Source organism: Marmota monax, unplaced genomic scaffold, assembly GCF_021218885.2.
Source record: "Marmota monax isolate L192 unplaced genomic scaffold, Marmota_monax_Labrador192_F-V1.1 WCK01_AAM20220418_F8-fsc00508, whole genome shotgun sequence".
Classification (NCBI taxonomy): domain Eukaryota; kingdom Metazoa; phylum Chordata; class Mammalia; order Rodentia; family Sciuridae; genus Marmota; species Marmota monax.
Genome location: NW_026692488.1, coordinates 310428 through 317307, shown reverse-complemented (window position 1 = coordinate 317307; position 6880 = coordinate 310428). Strand labels below are relative to the sequence as shown.

General features: G+C 53.7%; 1 pseudogene; it reads right to left on the bottom strand.

Annotated features, from left to right (window-relative positions):
- Positions 1-680: 680 nt before the first annotated feature.
- LOC124092022 (forkhead box protein H1-like) lies at positions 681-2184 on the bottom strand (annotated as a pseudogene).
- Positions 2185-6880: the final 4696 nt, after the last annotated feature.

Sequence of the window (6880 nt, the reverse complement as noted above, 5' to 3'; positions counted from 1 at the left end):
CAAAGAAGATCCTGGAGAATTGATTTTGCCCCACCCCACTGGGTCAGAGGCCCTCAACTCCCTCCTTATCACCATTTGCCATTATCACAGCACACAGCAGGGGATCCCAGAGCCACAGGAACCAGACATGACTCTGGCCAAGGAGTTTCCCAAGTCACCACCTCTGCTCCAAAAATAAGACTAGGCATTAAAATGCTGTAAATTCTTTTAATGTTACACCACTACCACCACTATGTAGGATCCAGTCTTTATTCCCTAACCCTTTCCCCAAAAGGTGCTACCTCCTCAGACAGTTGAGGGATGGCAGGACTTCAGGCTGGACCCACCATTAGGCACTCCTTCCCCCAGCCTGGAGCCAGGAGGGAGGTGACAGATGGTGATGGATGAATAGATAGATGGGCTAGGCCTGAAGATAGAATCATGATTTGCTACTCCAGGTTGAGTCCTGCTCCTTTAGCATTGCCCCTGGGTGTAGGGGGAGAGAGAGAGGCAAGACTGACCAAGCCCAGGTTGGCACCCAGCTGAGTGGCAGCTTTTTCTGGAGCAGCCCAATAAACATTGTGGACTCTCATTAAGCAAGGCTGGAGCCTGGTTTTAAGACTATTGGGGCTACAGACATCTTCCTACTTGGTTTCCCATCAAGGAGGTGGGGAGAGAAGCAACCCCTGCTCTAGAAAGCTTCAGAGGCTGTACCAGGAGAGCAGCCAGCCTGGAGCAGGGGCAGTCATGTCACTAGGGTGGCTGACCCACACATAGATGCTCTTGTTGGGTGGTACTCCCTGGAAGAGACTGTCTAGATCCCAGAGCAGCCTTGGGGACCCTTGGGATTCAGAGGCCACCCCCCCAGTAGGCTGGGCTGGTTGAAGGTGGACACCAGGGACAGGAAGTGGATGGTAGTGGGGCTAAAGGCATTACCACATTGGGTGTGTAGATGGGCAAGTAGGAGGTGGGCAACTGTCCCCACAGGGAGGCTCTGCATCCCCCACTGGACAGTTGGAGGCATTGGAGGTACTTTGCAGGTAGTTCAAGGGCCAGGTTCTGGACTCTGGGGATAAGCCTGAGGGCCCAATGATTGTCCCCTGGGAAGTCTCCCTCTCCATTCCTGTGGGCACTGGGAAATCGCAGAGGGGCCATAGAAGCCTCTCAGAGGAGGGTAAGTGTGGAGTAGGCACCACCTCCTCCCCACTGCAGCTTCTGTCTGCCTGAGTTGGGTTGCTCTGTCCAGCCTGGCTGGACTGTTGGGGCCAGGGTGCTCTCTCCCCGGGGTCCCCTAACAGGGACTTGAAGCCTTCGCTGGGTGGCGTATGGGGTGTGGGCGGCTGGTAGGTCTGGCCATGCAGCACGTAAGGGCTCAGGTCCTTGGGGAATGCTTTGCGGGCCTCCGGGTTCTGCAAGCGGTACCACATGGCTGTGTTCCGCAGGCGTAGCGCTTCTGCCGGGATGAGGCTCACATCCACGGCCCAGAAGTTGCCCTTGGCCTGAGGTTTCGCAGGATCCTTGGGCACCTGGGGGTTGGTAGGTTTGGGTGGGGCCGCCCAATCCCGGATGCTTGGGGCTTACTCGCCTGCCCCACCCCGCCCCCGGGCTCCGACCTTTGAGGGCCCCACCTTTCGGAAGCACAGATTGGAGGAAAGGTTGCGACGGATGGAGTCCTTCCAACCCTTGTAGTCGTCCTTGAAGAAAGGGAACATGGCCTGGACCTGACGGATGATCTGAAACCGGGGGTTGACCGGCGCAGTGAGCCGAGGCGGGGGCAGCACCCCACCCCTCCCTCACAGCCCTGCTCAGGGGCACCCCCCTCAGAGGAAACTTTTGCGCCAGAGGGAGACGCGGTGGGGAGGGTCCGAAAGAAAGGTCGCTTTGAGTCCCTCGGCTTCCATGACTGGTCCCACTGGCAGAGCTGGGTGGGCCAGGTTGGGGTGGAAGCCACACCTGAGAGTGAGACAGCTGGGGAGCCAGTCTGGGAAAAGGCCCACCGCGGGGCATGAGGAAGGCGGGGGAGCCTCTCACCTGGGCCAGCTTCAGCCTGCGGGAGGGTGCAGCCTGAATTACCAAGGCGATCATCGCCAAATACGTGTAGGGGGGCTTGTCATGCCGCAGGTATCTCTTCTTTCTTCTCTTGGGGGGCTGCGAGGCTGGCTCTGGATCCTGGGGCCCCAGGTGGGAGTTGCTACAAGGCCCCATGCAGGGGAGATTGTAGGCGTGGGCAGGGGCCTGGCCTTGTGGAAGGCCATCCCACAGGATGGAACCCCAGCTGCCGGCAGCAGGGACTGGCTCAGGGGTGCAGGCTCCAGGTGCCTGAACCATCTCCACGCAGCAGTCTCCGTGGGCCTCCGATCCAGATGGGCTAAAGGAGGACAAGAGGGAGGCCAGCCTCAGCCCTTGGTCAGGCTCTAAGCGACTCAGGGAGACCTTGTCTCTCAGGAAAGAAGAAACAGGGCTGGGCTGTGGCTCGGTGCTTAAGCACCCGGAGTCAGTCCCTGGCTGCATCAGATTTGCTCCACGTGGAGACGGAGGCTGAGACTGGAATGTTGGGGCCACCAGCCCAGGGCCACCTGTAGCCCCAGGAGCTGGGAGGAGCAACTGTCCCTCTTCCTAGTTGTACTTTGGACCTGGAGCGTGCCCTCCAAGCCCAAAGGGCGCATGCATTGGAGTGGCCCCTATTGAGAGGTTGCAAAGCCTTTAAGAGGTGGAGCCTGAGCGGAAAGAGGTCACTGGGGGCGTGGCCTAGATTATGGGGACCCCTCCCCCTGCACATAAATGTCCTCCTGGCCTGGGCTTGCAGTGAGGGGCCCTCTTGTCCCTGCATCTGGGGCGTATAACCATGGTTGAACTCTCCAGAACTGTCAATCAAGATGAACCTTTTGTCTTCATAATGCGATGGTCTCAGGTGTTTGTCACAGTGATGGAGAGCAAACCAAAGGTAGCTCCCCTGTCCAGTCCTCCTCCCTGACATTTTTTTGGTACCAGGGATAGAACCCAGGGTCCCTCGACCCCTGAGCCCCACCCCTAGCCCTATTTGGCATTTTATTTTGAGACAGGGTCTCCCTGAGTTGCTTAGGGCCTCACTCTTGCTGAGGCTGGCTTTGAACTCGGGATCCTCCTGCCTCAGTCTCCCAGGCCACTTGGATGACGGGTGTGTGCCACCATGCTGACTGACCCCTGACTTTTGTCTGATTAAAAAGCAGCATTTCAAAAGGCCACGTGCCGTGTGCAGTGCTAACCAGTCATTCCCATGGCTCAGGAGGCTGATGCAGGAGGACTGCAAGTCGGAGGCCAGCCTCAGCAATTTATCAAAGCAACTTAGCAAGACCCCTGTGTCCAAATAAAATTTAAAAATGGGCTAGGAGTTTATCTCATCCGCGGAGTCTTTGCTTAGGATGTCCAGCTTGCTGGACTCAATCCTCAGCCCTCCCGGGAAGAATACATACAGAAATGAAGATAAAAAAGCGAACATTTTTTTTTCTGTGCTATAAATGTCACAACCAACAGGCTGCACTTTTCAAAGCGTGGCCTCCTCTGTCAACTCCTAGCTCAGTCCCCAGACAGAGCAACTGTGCTAAGATGGACGGGGTGACCACGTGGGACGAGGCCCTGCAAGGTGCCCGCCTCCTCTGGGCTCCCGCTCTGGGTCCTGGATTTACCTTTCAGATCCAATGGGGCCCCTCGAGGCGCTGAATGGAAACAGGACCTCGCGCCCGCGTGGCCACACGCAGCTGGCCAAGTGCTAATGCGCAGCAGATGCCCGGCTCAGCGCGGGCCCTGATTATGGGACCCAATTCATAAGGACTTAATTTCCCTCAGCAATAACAGCGCCATTAAACCCGCCTTTACAAGCAAACGGGAATCTGGTTTCTGTCCTCTCTTTTTTTCACATACTGAGGCCCAGGAGATAGTCTTGCTGCCCCAGATGCAGGAGAGGCTCCGCCCAGGGGGACGCTGCGAGTTCACGGGGGGGGGGGGGGGGGGGGCTGCAGGACAGTGGCGCTCTAGGCTGCAGGAACCACCTGGGTCTGATTGGCACTTGCTGGGAGCAGATGGGGTCCCCGGGGTCCCGGATCAAAGAGAGGGAACAGTCCCTCCCAGAGCCTCCCAGCGGTGTGGGAAGGGGCCAGCTGGATCCAGCTCAGCTCATGCAGGAGGGCAGGAGTGACCCCGCTGCGCTCTATATCCAGCAGAGCAGGACCTCCTGTCCTTGGAGGGCATCAGGCACGGGGGTGTCACAGGGGGATCTGAGGCTCGGCCAAGCCCCCCATGTTGGGCAGCAGCTGAGGGAATTTTTCATCATGGGGCTGAAGGTCTCGAAGCCGATTCGCCTGAGGTACCTGGGGCATTGAACATTTAGTCCACCTCATTCTAGTTCCAGAACATTCTCAGAACCCAAAAAGGAGACTCCATCCCCACTTAGCAATCACTCCTCGTTCCCTTCCCCCAATCCCTGGCCACTTCAAACCTGATTTCCGACCCGAATCTGCCCCATCTGGATAGTTTGACCGAAATGAAGTTGTGTGTCCTTTGGTGTCTAATTGTTTCTCCGCGGGACATCCCATTTCCCAGAATCTCCTACCCTGTACCAACCAGCAGAGACCCATTTCTTTTCATAGCCGCATAATATTCCACAGTGTGCATGGACCACAAAAGATTTGCCCATGGATGCCCACTTTGACCATTGTGTGTTCTTCTGGTACAAACCTAGGTGTTCCAGTCTCTGCTTTCTTTGTGTGTGTGACAGTATTGTGGCCTTGGTCAGTCCCCAAATGAATGATCCACATAATTGCATGCCCATTTTTAACCATAATAAAGAAAGTCACTATAAATATGTGTGGACGTGTCATCTGTGACCGTGAGCTTCCCTTCCTCTTGGGCACATACCCAGCAGTCTGACGGCCAGTGCATGCAGCAAGTGTATATTGAACTTCATGCCCAGTTTCCCATGTTCTCCAGTTGCGTGCGCCATTTTGGATCTCCACCCAGAATCGTCCCAGTTGGTCTGTCTCCTCGTCCGCACTCGGTGTTGTGTGTGTTTTCCATTTTAGCCATCCGTGTGGGTGTGGGCATGTTGAATTCCCATTTCCCTACAGAATAGGGACACCGAGTGTCCACCATGCACGGTCATCTTCAAAGAAAAAGCTCCTCAAATCCATTGTTCAAATCTAAGGGTCACGAATGGATGTTGTGAAACGTGGATAGTTTGAAGCTACACATTTGCATGACCATCTGTGGCAAAGATGGAGGTTCTTTCTAGTTTGGTGATTATGATGATGATGATGATGATGATGATTGCTTTAGAGTCTTGCAAAGAAAAGTCCACTCCATTGAGTTTCCACAAATACCTCCCGAGTGGTTTGGGTCAGTCCTGTTGCACAGGTTACAGGAGAACAAGGGGACTTGGTGGCTCCCCTGATTCGGGCCATGACTCTCAGCTGACCAGAGATTTGGGGAGAAGTGTTGGGTTCTGGAGGGAAAATTAAAAAAAAAAAAAAAAAAACTTGGGAGGAACTTGGCCCTCAAGCCAGGTAGAGGGGTGGAGAGAGAGAGAGGAGAGAGAGAGAGAGAGAGAGAGAGAGAGAGAGAGAGAGAGAGAGAGAGAGAGAGAGAATGTGTCCTGAGATGCTTACCCCCTGGGGACCCGCGGTGGCCTGCAGGCAGGGACAGGCTGCAGAGATCTGCAGAATGCCCACCCGCTGGGAGGAGACCTAGTCATCTAGTCATTGGAATTCAAGCAGCCTGGGGACATTGGGGGGGGCAATGAATCTTCCCCTTGACATTCGCAGGGCAGAGTCAGCCGAGGAGTGGCACAGGGCATGATCTACACTTCTCATAACATTGCAGACAACTAAAATGAAGATGCCATAAAACCAGGGACAAAGGACTCCAGGGATCGAAGGGCTCCAGAGCCCATGGGGGGTCAGCCTGGGTGATGCGGTGTGGACACAGCACAGGTGTGGCTGGTCCATCCTTCACCCTCCCTGTTGGTGGGTGATTGACAGGTTGATTGCCATAGAGTCTTTAATGCCACCAGATTTAAAGATATCTACATAGGAGAAGAATAACGAGATCTAAATGTAAAACTATGCAGGATATTCTGGGGGTACGGTCCTGAGTGTGTCCCAGGTCCCCTGAAAAACCACTGAAAACCCCCAGCATAAATGCAGAGTTAGAGAGACAAACTGACCCTTAAAACAGATATGGGAAACCATACTGGAATTTGAAACAGGTTGGGAATTGTGAACAGCCTGGAGAGGCCACATTTTTCTTCCTTCAGGGGCAGTGGGAGAGACTTTGCACTGCCTGTTGTTACGTAAATTAGAACTGAGACCGCCCCAAGCAAGCCCAGTTTAATGTAAGAATCTTATTTCCCCGCCCTGAAAACTGGCACCCCAGCCTGGCAGAAAACAAATTTTCCCTTCCAGACAAAGTGGTAGGAACCCAAAATGGCTGGAACCACCCCTCCCCCTTCCCCCCCCCAAAAAAAAAAAAAAAAAATGGCACAGAGAAGGAATAGTACAAGTACCTGCTTTATCTAGGCTACTGGTTTGATAAAGTTGACACATTGTTGGGGGTTTTTCAATCTCATCTTGACTCCTGACCTGCCCCTCTCAAGAGTTTGTGAAAGATGAATGCTGCTATTTCTCCCTGAGATTTGTGAATGTACAAGTTTATACTTTCTTTGGGTTTAATCCCCTTCTTGCAATGAATCCTGGCTTCCTTTATTTCCCCAGGCCTTTTTTTTTTTTTTTTTTGAGCTGTGGGTGCCTGACATTTCTATCTTATCAGAGTTTTACTTAATTCCTTAAATTTTTCCCCTTTAATATCATTCATTTCAAAATGTGGTACTGTGTTAAAATGATGATGATGATGATGATATTAACAATAGGCT